This window comes from the organism of the source record quoted next, unplaced genomic scaffold (assembly GCF_019419815.1).
Source record: "Pyrus x bretschneideri cultivar Hongxiangsu unplaced genomic scaffold, Pyrus_bretschneideri_v1 Contig15, whole genome shotgun sequence".
Classification (NCBI taxonomy): domain Eukaryota; kingdom Viridiplantae; phylum Streptophyta; class Magnoliopsida; order Rosales; family Rosaceae; genus Pyrus; species Pyrus x bretschneideri.
In genome coordinates, this window is record NW_025999446.1 from 3163501 (window position 1) to 3177915 (window position 14415).

Below are 14415 nucleotides of genomic sequence, written 5' to 3' on the forward strand. Positions count from 1 at the left end.
ACCAAAACACTTTCTGATATGAATCACGCTATTCAGCCTAATACCGTGGGCACAGAGTTCCCTAAGGTACTGTTTGGTACGTGGGACGGGACATAATTGAGTGGAACGAGGCGTTCCGTCCCATGTTTGGTGCGCCTAAAATGGATGGAACGCGTTGTTCCATGAGACAAGGTTTGGGTGAATTTTCTTTCCATCTCACCCCCTGGAACGACTTGTTCCACATCCGTGGAACACAAAATTATAACATTTTAAGACAAAAATGCCGCTCTCCCATTGTCTCTTTCCTCAGATCTCAACCTCTCCGTCTCTTTCTTCTTCCTCCTCCCTTCCATTCGAACCCTAGTTTTCCACGACATCTCTCAATATTTAGAAAATGGGGAAGCCATCCAAAGGCAAGAAATATGAGAATTTGGAAAGGGAATAGTCACCCCCGTCCAAATCGCCTTCATCGTTGACCGATACCTCTGCGACAACAACTACTTGGTAACCCGCTCTCTTTTTAGAACCGAAGCTTCGTCCCTCATTGCTAGATCACCGATTCGAGACGTACCCACTTGGTTTTTCCCGATGATTTGTTCTAAATCGGTCTGAAAGATTTCTTATTTGTCTGATTTAGGATTTGGGTTTTTCTGTTTTTTGTAGGCACCAAAGAGTTTGCTAAGCGTGATGAACACTTACAATGTCGGCGGAAGCCCCACAGTCTCTGCACCTCGGTTGTGGCTCCGAAGTCGATGCTTATGGCTACTCTGTCTCACCTGTTTAATGGATCTGTTGCAGGTACAATCCTAAGCCTCCCCGTCTGGTTGTTTGCTTAGTGTTTGAAAAATTGCCTGAATGAATTGAGAAATCTTGTGGAAGTTGCATGTTTAGGGAGATATGCTTCAACCTGAACTCGTAGACTACACATTTTTTTGCCTTAACTAGTTATTTGAACCATTGATGGCTACAATATACAATTGCATGTAATATCTTATTGTTTTTGTTTGTGTTTGAGAAATTTGTTGCATTCATTGACAATATAGTGAAAGTTGTAAGTGACTTTTGAGAGCTTACATGCTTCAACTATCTGACTGTTTCTGGGAATGACTATTAGGCTGACATGGTACTGGAATTCATGTAGAAGATTTCTAATCGTGTTAACAACTCAACAACTTAAGAGTTGCTGTATCATTAGATAACACATGGTGCACTGCTATTTTATTAGCTCGAATGATAGGAATTGTATTCTTTAGCATTACACAGGGGTTTAGTATGGATGTTGAAGTGATTGATATCAAAGGAATGGTGCAACGTGGAATGGCGGAGAAATGATTGGCTTTAATCATTATACAATGCTCGCGCTTAATGGGTACCTGTGTATTTCCGGCATTCCCTTTTTGCTGCTATATCTCCCGATCAAGAGTACGATGGCTTCTTTTTTGAAGGCTACTGTGAATTAATAGACCACATTACCATTGTTCTTTAGGCAATATGAAGGAGCTTTGGAGAACTGGTTTGAAAGGGAAATGGAAGCAGACTTTTCTAATTGTGATTTGTGTAGTTTTTTTGTTTTATTATTACTTACCAATGCTCTTTGCTTTTCGTTTTATAGGTCTCCATGTATGGTGTTGCAGCACGTTAGTTCTGTTGGGATTGTAGGGATATAAGTTAGTTGGTTAGTAGCTTATGAGTGAAGCAAAAAATACTTGTATAAATAACAAAAACCTCTTTCTCTGTAATTCATTCACTGTTCACGGAATACAATCTTTAGTCATTCACTTTCTCTCTCTAAATTCTCTGCCATTGTTTTTCGTTTTGCTTCTTCTGCAATCTCCAAAAGCTAATCATGGTATTGTTATGTGTTCAAATATGTACAAGTTCAAAAAAAAAAAATGTCTCGTCTTGTCCCACGCATAAACATTATACCAAACAACAGACAGAACAAGGGTAAGTTAGTCATTCAATCTTTTGGTTCTGTTCCGTCCAACGCGTACCAAACACAGATGGGACCAACCGTCCTGTTTGGTCCTGCGTGTACCAAACATAACACAGAACCTCTGTTCCGTCCCGTCCCATCCCATCCCATTCCATTTCGTACCGTCCCATCTGCGTACCAAACGGTACCTAAGTTTTGGAATTTCTCAACATTTTATTTTATAATTACATGATCAAATGCATGCTCACAAGAAAATACTAGCAAATTTATTGGTAAGGATTTTTTGGGGGAAAAGATCATACATTCTGAGTGTGTGGACATGTGATTTTGCTGGTATTTTTTAGATCTCGCTCCCACATCAAATGGTGTTGTAGAATTTTACAAAATAAGGGAACCAGTGATGGCAGGCATTTGAGCCTCCTCCTCAAAAAATTTTAGTGTGTTTCCTCTCCTTTCTATGCTGACAGAGACAGTTTTTGAGTTTGGTTTTATTTTCTTTTGCAGGTATGAAGGTTTGGATCGATATATAAGGTCAAGACTTATTCTGCAACCAAACTCAATTTCGGTTTGTTGCTTCTAAAGTGGCGATTGATGGGTTCCTTTTTGGGCCATTGGATTTGCTTGTGTTTTTCACATACATGGGTTTTTCTGCCGGAAAGAGTTTTCCTCAATTCAAGGAAGATGGTAAAAGGGATTTTCTACCAGCCTTTGTTCTGGAAGGAGGCGTATGGCCGATTGTGCAACTAGTAAATTTTCGGTTTACACCTGTGAGATATCAGCTCCTCTATGTCAACTTCTTCTGCTTGTTGGATAGCTCTTTTTTGTCATGGCTCGAGCAACAACAGGACGCTTCATGGAAGCAATGGTTGAAATCCCGTGTACTTGTTAGCAAACAAAAGGGTGAAGGCGATTGATTGCCCTTGGACTACAGATTCAGCTTTCGTTTGAGTCCTCGATGATTACAGTGGCTCACGTCAGAAAAGTAAAACAGTTGAGTGAGAGAACTAAGATACCAACTTAGTTTTTGGAAGTTGGGAATTCAGAAAAGGTGGATTTGCTCTCATGGTAATCCAGTTTTTACTTGCGATCCAAGTTTTCTTTGATTTTTGTTTAACAGATATGAACAAGCAAATAACAGCTGCTACTTCAAACCCAGGAAGAAAGTTACTGTAAAATTATTTACCAGAAACATTAATGTAATCTGTAATTTTTTTTTTTCAGCAGGCAATTGAAAAAAATGGAATATACATAATATAAAATTGAACAAGCAAACAAAAAAAAAAAATCATTCCCCAGAACACAAAGGTTTCGGGATCTTAATTCTTAACTCCAGACCGTTCGTTGGCCCTCGCTGCTGGAGCCGGAAGGGTTAAGACCGTACTCACTGGTAGTATCACTGTACCTACTGATATCATGGTAGCTGATGAAGCGATATTATACTATATATTTTACCCTATTCTTACTTATAGTTTATTGGTTATTTTGGTAGAATTTTAATACTTTGTTATATATTTTTAATGTAGGACATTCCACTTTCTTTGGAGTAAAAAGTAATCAAATGGATGAATTTTGGAGTGGTTCCAATTGGAGGATGTTTGTGAGTCTTTCAAGATGATTGTGTCAAAATTTCAGATTTTTCTACCAAGCCGTTTGACTGTGGCGAAGAAAAGAAAGCCTATCGCAGCTTTCCCAGATTGATGATTTTGGATGTTTTGGGTATTTTGGAGATCAAGATGACATATTTTGAGGAAGATTCCTTTTGAAGATTTGTTAGAGACGTCTTATGCTTTAAACAAGATCTTTTCGGACCAAATCGGAATTGATTTGGTTGGTTAAAAGTCTGATTTTCTGAGAAGTCCGAATTTCAGTTCAAATAGGAAACCTTTTATTTCCTTGTTATCTTATTCTATTATGTTTCATAGTTTTTAGAAGACATTTTCTAAGTAGGATTTTATTTTGTAGTAGTATAAATAAGGATATTTAGCCATTATAAACGAACGCATCAATTTGGAGAACTTAGCTAGGCTTTGACGTTTTAAGGTGTTTTCTATCTTTTTTTATTTCAATAAAATTCCTTTTGTTTTATGGTTGTTCGTAACTAATTTCCATTTACTAGGACAATGCCTTGAGCCTTAACATGAATATGTAGTCTTTATTTAATTGCTTACGATATTATGCATGCATAATTTAAATTATTAATCACTATGTTTAAACTGTTTCTGTATCTTAATGCTTAGCTACCACTAGGATGTTTAGATAAGTAATCGGATGCAATTCGGTCGGAATGCCACCGAAGGATTGAGTATTGCTTCTTGTGATTGATAGTTGTAAGTTTACCTAGGGTGAATGCCACGTCTTAGGGGTTGCATTCAAAGGGTTTTGACTAAGCATAATGAGTCATGCATGTTTATATTTGATCTGAATGCCACAGACGGATTGCATGTTTGATATACATTCTAGCTTGAATGCCACAAGTAGAATATGCATAAGGAAAACCTAACCTTCAAAGTTGCATGTGCAATTCATAAGTAATTAGTAAAACTACATAAGATTTTTAAGGGGATGGTGGAACCCTAGTGCTTTTCCAAATTTGTTTCTCAAAACCTTTTCTTTTTTATTTGATTTCTTCTTAATTGGTTATTAGTTGTTTTTCCTAAATTAGTTTTGTTAAATTCGTCTTTATTATTTTTAAATTAAAAATCAACCTCTTCCAATCTTTGTTTCAAATAATTAACTAAGATTTTGGTTTTGCATAAATTGTTTTAAATAATCCCTACAGAAATGACATTACTTGAGCCATTTATACTACAACTACCTTGTTCTTTTGAAAGTATTTTGTGTAATTTGAATCTCTTTGCGCATGAACTTAAAAATCCTATCAGTAGCTATTGTGTATTGTGCTGTTTCCTGGTGTGATTCCTTCATGAAGCTCCGTCAAGGAAGCGACTCATTCCAAAGCATGGACAACCTGCCCAGTTCGGATCAACTGTAAAAAATTTCAGTTAATTAGATGAACACTTATGAGCTTGGTTTGAAGAAACTACTGTCATAAGCTATAACAGTGAAATAGGAAAAAGGAATTACTTGGCATATTCGCAGTCAAAGCCATGCTGAATGGCGTAAACAAGCAGCAGCGCAAGTAACGATTCGAGCCATCTCATTGCTGTTGTAGTCTTTCTCCAACCTTGGATCAATAAGAGCACTGAAATCGCCATCTTCCAGCGCTTGAGTGAGCAATGGCTTGGCTTGCAATGTCAAAAATGAAAGTTCAGTCAGTTGTTCACTCAAATTTCTGCACTCGAGGACCACGGCTGATGTTTTGCATCCATTGGACAGTCTGATTAGTGATTAATGAAAAATAGGTGAGGGAAATGGTAAGAAACACAGCAAGAGAAGAGAATGCTTTGAATGTGTTAATTGTATTCTTCTCATTCTGAGGTATATATAATCATGTACAATCCTACTACAATAAGGAAAGAATAATTACAAGCAATCTACAACCTAAACTAGGAAATCCAAAATAATAGGAATCCCTAAATTAAAGGGAAATATTATACAAGTCAACACTCCCCCTCAAGTTCGTGCATTTATGTCACACATGCCCAACTTGTCTAAGAAACTTGAGAACTTGTCACTAGAACCAGCCTTTGTGAGTATATCAGCCACTTGATCCCCGATCCTAATCGTGGGAAATTCAATTACTTTTCCCTCTAATTTTTCTTTAATGAAGAACCTATCAACCTCCACATACTTCTTCCTATCATGTTGTACCAGATTATGAGCGATATCCCTAGAAGCCTTGTTGTCACAAAATAACTTCATCGGCAAACTGTGGTTGACCCCCAAATCTTGTAATAGAAACTTAAGCCACAAGAGTTCACAAATACCAAGAGCCATACCTTTATATTTCGCTTTTACACTCGAACGAGCTACTACATTATGCTTTTTACTTCTCCATGTTACTAGATTACCACTAATAAAAGTGAAATATCTTGATGTTGAGCATCGATCGTCTACTGAACCTGCCCAGTCGGCATCGGTATACCCTTCGATTCTGAAATGCTCATTTTTCATAACCACACTCATATGTTGCTCCCTTGGATCATGCATATACTGACTGATTATGCTCAATGCATGAGCAAGATTAGGTCTTGTATGTGCCAAATACATCAATCTCCCAACTAATCGTTGATATCTTCCTTTGTCTATCGGTACTTGATTCTGGAGAAGACTCAACTTCATTCCTTCAGCCAATAGAGTTGCAACAGGTTTACAAGCTGACATCCCGGTTTCCTTTAACAAATCAATGATGTTGATGCACAAAATTGGGTCAATCTTGTACCAACGTAAATCCAACCGTAAATCACATAAATGCACAAGAACACAAAGATATATTGTGGTTTACCTCAAGTTAGGCTATGTCCACATTGGTGTCGATCCAGTTTCACTATGTAAATTGAGGGTTACAATATGGAGGCTAGGGTTTGCTCTATTTGCTATATCCCTTAAAGTGAGGCAAATGATCCCTTTTATAAAATAAGGGTTCGCTTTACCTCATACATGCTTTATGGGCTAGGTCGTGAGGCCCAAATACTAGGGCCCAATATATGGTACAATAAGAGTCTCCCAAGTCTTCAGTCAAGAAAGTCTTTTGGCTGGAGACTTCAAATCCAATCCATGTGAGGGCCGAAGTGACTAGATGTCGTCCAAAACTAGTGCTCGACATAAGGCGGTGCTCAATGTGAAGTAATACTCAGCTTGAGGTAGCACACATTTCAAGGTTGCTCTACTAAAGGCAATGCTCGCGGCGAGGCGGTTGCTTGGCTGGAGGCAGTGCTCGTTGCGAGGCGGCTCGGCTCGTGGCATTCCTCGTTGTGACTATGCACTCGACGTCAGCTTTTACTCATTATGAGTTAACTCTCGACATGACTCGGGTCCACTTGTCAATTTTGCATATTGGGTCTATGTGTCGGGTCCACGGATCGGGTCCATAAGTTGGGTATTTGAGTCGGGGCCATACGTAGGGACTTTGAGTTGGGTCCAAAATTTGGGTCCATGAGTTAAGGTCCGAGTTCAAGGGTGTCCATGTTTGTGGGTGTCCAATCTCGTAGGTGCCTGAATGAATGGGTGTCCAAGCTCGCGGGTGTCCGATCGCATAAGTGTCCAAATGAGTGAGTGTCCAAGCAAGCGGGTGTCCGGCCAAACAAGAGATCACTGTTCGGACTAAATTTTGGTCACCATAAGCATGTGGCTCATAGATCTATAAGCTGATCAGTAGTGTGGACTACCATAATTTTGGTCCCTGGTTAATCAATAATATGTATGAGCATCGTATACAAGCAATTAATCGTCAAAGTGTGCATATTGCGAACATTGTCATACATAGATTATATAAACATATAATAATGTAGCATGCCTAGTGAAAAGTTATATGACAATATGATTCAATGAAATATAATAATGTAACATGTGTGGTGCGGTTGCCATGTACGAATCAAGCAGCTAAAATCATGTTAAAAGAACATGAATTATCTCATTCGTGGGTTTTCCCAGAGAGTGGGACAGTGGTATATATGTAATTCTGTATTTGTACCCTACCATGAATCACTAAAGTTTCACCCTAACATTTAAATAATGAATGTAGTGGTCAGGAATTATTAAAGATATGCCATTCTAAGATGAGGTGGCAAGACTAAGTCACGTGTCAGACAAGTGGTCTTGTAATAAACATTAAATAATAATATAAAATTTTAATATGAATTAGGTTAGATGACGTCTTATCTTTCTCCTGGGTTGGTGGCTGATAGTTCCAGGATGCAGGGCCTGCTCGCGATGAGTTTGCCAGGGTCGACATCGATTATTCGACAAGTTAGCCAACGTCGGGTTCGCTTGGGTTGAGTAGGGACTTGATAGATCCGAATCCCTCAAACTCGCAACTTCAGCGACCTCTGCGAAGAATCATCCATCGACACTTACGCTGCAACTCCCGGCTCATTTCCTAACGATTTGACTACCTCGTCGATCCGAGTGGCTCAAAGATTCTGACATCGATTCCCCAACCTTACATAGCTTCACTATAGACAATGATTTCACCACTTAGCTTGCATCGTAAGCCTTCTCTCCTCCATCGATCTGTCGATCTCCGTCAACTTACCTTCAACCTTCATATAACTCAAAACCCAAGAAGAGGTTGGTGGTGAGAATAGGTAGTTGTGGGTCGGGTTTGTGAAGGGTGATGGCTTCGATGATGGAGACCACTTCAAAGCCATTAACGGCGACAATGGTGATTTTGGGTCTTCTTCTATGGAGAAGGCTAAGCCTATGGAAGGTTTACGTGACGTGTGCTTTCACTCGTTCTTCTCTTAGGCTTTGATGGTTGAGTGTTGCTGTGAAATTTAAGGGAGATAAGAGATGAGGTGGTGGCTGTGTTTCCATTGCTACTACCATGATCGGGAGCTGGAGCGGAAGGCATGGGTTTTGCAGTGACTGTATAGTGTTTGGTTCTTGGGTTTCTACAGATTCACTATGGAGGTTGTGAGGGTTTCACGGTGGTGAGATGAACAAATGAGAGAGAACCAACATGACTTTTCATATTGATTCCCATAGACAGCGCCAAATGTTGATGCACAAAATTGGGTCAATCTTAGACCAACATAAATTCAACCGTAAATCACACAAACGCATGAGAACACAAAGATATATTGTGGTTCACCTCAAGTTAGGCTACGTCCACATTGGTGTCGATCCGGTTTCACTATGTAAATTAAGGGTTACAATATGAAGGCTAGGGTTTGCTTTCTTTGCTATATCCCCTAAAGTGAGGTGAATGATCCTTTTTAAAGGTTCCCTTCACCTTCTACATGCTTTATGGGCTAGGTCATGAGGCCCAAATACTAGAGCCCAATATATGGTACAACAAATGATATACTTTCTTTGCGACAATAATATTCCAGACTTGCCTCTTAATACCTCGATCCCAAGAAAGTATTTCAGAGATCCAAGATCTTTCATTTCGAACTCCGTAGACAAATACTTCTTTAGAGTAGATTGTTCTACTAGGTCATTCTCTGTAACCACCATGTTATCCATATATACAATGAGTGCTGTAATCTTTTCATTCTTTTGTTTCAAGAATAAGGTATAATCCTAATTGCTTTGATTATACCAGAATGCCTTCATTGATTTAGTGAATTTGCTGAACCATGCTTTTGGTGACTGCTTTAATCTATATAATGACTTCTTTAGCTTACATACCTTACCCTTGTTCATGCCTGTTTCGGTACATCCCGGTGAAAGCTCCATTCTTCAGTCAAATCTCCATGTAGGAATGCATTTTTTACATCGAATTGTTGAAATGGCCATTTTTGGTTCGCTGCTAAAGACAATAAAACTCGAACAATATTGATCTTAGCTACTGGAACAAAGGTGTCTGTGTAATCTATGCCATATTTTTTAGATTACCCCTTTGCCACTAGTCTTGCTTTAAACCGATCGACCGTTGCATCTGCTTTGTATTTCATTTTATAGACCAATTTACATCCCATTAGTTTCTTGCATGCTGGCAAGTCTGATAGTTCCCAAGTAGCATTCTTCTTCAGCGATCTTAGTTCCTCATTCATTGATTCTTTCCATCTAGGATCGACTAAGGCTTTCTGCACACTATTAGGAATATATATAGTAGACAATTGATTCACAAACGACTTATTTGATTCAAACAGGTGATAAATGGACACATAGTTGTTTAATGGGTACCTAACTTTTGAGTTATGGGTTTGTTTGCTCACGAATATTTAGTTTTACACGTAGGGTCTGCCTCATAAGTAGGTTTAGGAATACCTTGATTAATCCTTTTAGGGAGATTATGAAGCGGTGGTCCACCTAGAGTAGAAGACGATTGGTTATAAGAATTACTGAGAGACGAGTTGGCATGCATTGTTTCTTATACAATTGTGGGTTTCAACTGCAAAGGGACTGATGGGGTCGTGTTTTTTGCTATCTCGGGTTTGGCAGAAAGTTGTTGTACAGTAAAAACCTGCTCGTAGCTTGGCTGTTGTGTAGTCGACATTTGTTTGGTGGTAGGCTGTTGTGTAGTGGCTTACTTCTCGGTGGCCGACTCTTGTGCGGTAGCTTGCTGCTCGGTGGTAGGCTGCTGTGCAGTGGCCTATGGTTCGATGATGGGTGGTTGTTGCTCGGTTCCATAATCAAACATACGAACATCATCACCTTGAAACTCCCCCTGAAGTGAGGACTTAAAGGAACCAAAATACATCTCCGTTTCATGAAAAGTGACATCAGCAGTGATAAACATTTTCTTGGTTGGAGGGTGATAGCATCGATAGCTTTTCTAAGTAGTAGCATACCCCATAAACACACATCGAAGAGCTTGAGGTTCAAGTTTGTTTTGCTGTTGTGAAGAGTGCACAAGGACGAAAGCCATGCAGCTAAGAACACAAGGGGAAAGGTTAAGGACCAGTGGTTAACTGAGTAGAGACATAAGAGTCTGAAACAGTGTCTGAAAACTTGAAAGTACAAGAAGGAAGCCGATTAATAAGGAAGGCAGCAGATGTGAGGGCCTCACCCCAATAATATAAGGGAAGACGTGCCTCAAGAAAAGAAGCACGAACCATTTCTAACAAGTGTCGATTTTTCTGTTTAGCCACCCCATTCTCAGCAATACCGTGCATGTCAAAGAAAGAATAGAGTTCAGTATTAACATACTCGCCTCCATTATCACTTCGAACCACCTGAATTTTCATATTGTATTGTATTGAAACCATTTTGTGAAATTTCTGAAAGGCCATCCTAACATCACTTTTTGATTTTAACAAAGTAATTGAAGTCATTCTCATATAATCATTAATAAATGTGACAAACCAATGAGCTCCACCAAGAGAGGCGATTTTGGAAGACCCCCAACCGTCTGAGTGCATAATCATAAAAGGAATGAAACTTTTATTTAAACTTGGAGGGAAAAAAGTTCGATGGCTTTTGGCCATTTCACACACATCAAACTTAAATTGAGAAACATTGTTTTTCACAAACAAACTAGGAAATAACTTATGCAAATAACCAAACGAAGCATGGCTAAGACGACGGTGCCATATCCATACGTCGGACCCTTTATTATTCTCGGTTGGAGTCCCAGTCATTGATATTGCTTGAGTGAGCAATCCTGAGCTACTAGAATTCAACTCGAGGAATTACCGCTTCCTTTGTCTAATACCATAACCAATCGTTTTCCGGGTCCGGATGTCCTTAAATACACAAAAATAAGGCCAAAAAACCACCAAACAGTGTAGGGCAAGGGTTATTTGGGCAACTAACAATAAATTATAATTCAAGGAGGGAACCACAAGGACAATATCAAGTTTCATGGTATCAAAAAGGGAAACCGTGCTTTCCCTAAGAACTGGGGCGGCATCACTATTAGCCATATTAACCTCGGTGTGGGTAGAGTTTTTTAGTGAGGAAACTTGTCTAGAATCACAAGTCATATGTTTAGTAGCTCCAGAATCAATTATCCATGTATTATTCATAACAGAAGTAGAGACATTAAGTGCCTTACCATCGGTACCTGTCGCGGGAATCAGAGCAAATGCTTTGCTTGATACATCCGTTGAATCATTCTTGGTTTCTGCAACAGAAGCTTGAGGTTTGTTGAAGCGAGGGTCAAGTGTCTTATCCCAATTCTTGGGATACCCAATCAGCTTGAAACACCAGCTTTTGGAGTGTCCCGTTATACCACAATGTCGACATTTACCCTGAGGACAATCACGATCGGTTTGGCCGGTTCTTGGCTGCCTAGTTTTAGTCTCGAACCCACCTCGGTCGGTGCAGTTAAGGGGGCTCAGGCCTTTGCTGCCATTGCAACCAGTTTTGAGCTTTGGCCTTCCATCTTCATAGCTTCCTTGCAATCCGCTTCACGACGGACATACATATAAGCAGTCTGAAGTCCAAGTGGTGGATCTTTGCGTAGTATTTCTCCACGAACCTGATCAAACACATCATCAAGCCCACCAAGAAACAAATACAACCTTTGTCGCTTGTTTTTCTTCTGAAAAATCAGAAGATCTTGTTCACATGCAATGGCCACTTTGTTAAAGTGGTCCAATTCCTGAAAAATCTCTATCAATTATCCAAAGTAACTAGCCAAAGGCCGCCCATTCTACTTGAGACGTGAAGCTTTGTGATTTAATTCTCATCAAATAGGCAGTCTTAAGAGCATCCCAGATTTCTTTTGAAGTTGACAATCAAATATAACATTTCATGATTTCCAGCTTTATCGTTGACAAGAGCCAATTCTTAATTCTCTGATCTTTAAAGAACTAATCATCATATTTGGGATCATCCTTTGCAGGGGCTTTAATAGACCCATGAAGATATCCAATCTTCTTCCTTCCAGCAATATGAATCTGAATAAGAGGAGCTCATAAATCATAGTTCTTCTCATCCAAAACCATCATAATGTTGAAGCTTGAATTATCCAGTTAAATCATGACTGGAGTGTTGATGAAAACAATCTGGTTATTCTCGACAGACATGTTCCACGAAGGATATGGAACTCGTGTAGCAGCAAAGGTACTCGGGGCAGCAACGACATAAGTTGCTTGATGCAAATTTGGGCAAAAACTCGAAACACAACAATGACTTCACGTCGCTCGCTATTTGTCAGAGGCATAGCGGTGGTGCTGGGCACGGTGCAGTAACAAACCCGGTTAAGGTTCAAAAATTTCTTTCCTTCTTTACGACCTGGCTCTGGTGCTAAGAAAAGAATGCTTTGAATGTGTTAATTGTATTCTTCTCATTCTGAGGTATATATAATCATGTACAATCATACTACATTAAGGAAAGAATAATTACAAGCAATTTACAACCTATACTAGGAAACCCAAAATAATAGGAACCCAGAATTAAAGGGAAATATTATACAAGTCCACAACAGGGATATAAAAGAACTCACCTACTGAACTAGGCCCTTGTTCCTTGTGGATTCTGAAGTACTAATAGGACAGCGTCTAGTGATCAATTCTAGAAGTACAACCCCGTATGAATACACGTCTGATTTGTTTGTTACCTTACCGCTTGATGCATATTCAGGAACCAGGTACATGTATAGATTCAAACAAAGAACAAAGAACAACCGAATAAGGAAGTTCCTCCCAAACTTCCGACAGATTGCAAAGCAAAACTGGCTATGGCGTTGGAGTAACAAGTAAAAAGAGTATCATGTTCTTACCTAAACGTTCCTACTACTTGAGTGGAAATGTGAGTCATGTGAGTGTTGGTATCTAAGAAAGATTTTGCCAGTCTAAAGCCCGAAACCTAAACATAATATCAAGTACGTAATCAAATTATCGCTATTAACACCAATTAATTTGTCAGCTATGTGAAAGGAAAAGTTAGTACAACAATGGCATTAAGTCTTACCTTTGCTTTGAAGTTATGATCCAGAAGAATATTAGCTGCTTTGATGTCGCGATGAATGTTTTTTGTAATGCCTGCAGCCGCAAATGAAGTAGTAAAAAATATGCGCAACTGATTTATGAGGCGAAAAAGATAAAAGCTTCAAGAGACATGTGAAAGGAACTCACAATCTTCATGGATATATGCTAGTCCTTTTACTGATCCAGTAGCAATTCTCAGTCTGATTTCCCACTCCAGAACAGGCCGCTCCCTCCTAAGATATCATTGGCTTATCGAATTATCTACTGAGCGATGAAAATTCAATAATACACAGAAATAGGTGCACTATTGGAGTAACTCCTAATATAACAATAAAAGCAAGACTTGTAGGCATATCAACTCATCAAATGCTTGCATCAGACTCAACTGAATTAGATCAATCACTCGAAATTGGACTTACCATGTAAATGGAATTCCAAGGTGTTTAGGATAAACTCATAAACAAGCAACCTCTCCGTGCCGGTAATGCAGTATCCAACCAAAGAAACCAGATGCTTGTGTTGAACCCGGCTACTAGTGTCAACCTCTGCGTGAAATTCTCGCTCCCCTTGCTGGCTTCCAGTCTTCAACTGCTTGACTGCAACTTCTTTCCTACTTGGAAGTACTCCCTTGTGAACGAACCCGAAGCCACCTTGTCTAAGAAGGGTTGGCTTCAGAAAAGTCGTTAGTTGCCACCACCATTTGATCATATGTGAAGATCCTATATGAGACATCGAAAGGTGAACTAGCAGGCTTTTGAGTTTGAGGCGGATGCGGAAACTGATATCCAAATTTGATCGAAGCAGAGCCGACATCGTTGCTCATTAGAGATTGTGGGACATTGGAGCTGGATAGCACCTTGATAAGATGGACTCATGGTGAAGGAATATTAGACAATGCAATAGAGAAAACACAATAAATCAGTAAATTAAATTAGTTTTTATACTAGGGAATGATATTATTCTTTAACGAATCTAAACTGAGGAGAGGATATTCGAACTCAGGTGTATAGGGGAGAGCACATCCCCTCTAGCTAATGTGGTAAAGACAAAGTAATC

At 39.3% G+C, this 14415-nt stretch overlaps 1 long non-coding RNA gene and 1 pseudogene across 1 annotated transcript; one reads left to right on the top strand and one right to left on the bottom strand.

The window, feature by feature from the left end:
* The first annotated feature begins 233 nt into the window (after window positions 1–233).
* Window positions 234–3974, top strand: LOC125475532. Its single transcript, XR_007256878.1, has 4 exons — window positions 234–483; window positions 643–777; window positions 2420–3302; window positions 3439–3974. It is a non-coding gene; the product is annotated as an uncharacterized LOC125475532 (long non-coding RNA).
* Window positions 3975–4793: 819 nt separating this feature from the next.
* Window positions 4794–14182, bottom strand: LOC125475452 (annotated as a pseudogene).
* Between the last annotated feature and the right edge of the window lie 233 nt (window positions 14183–14415).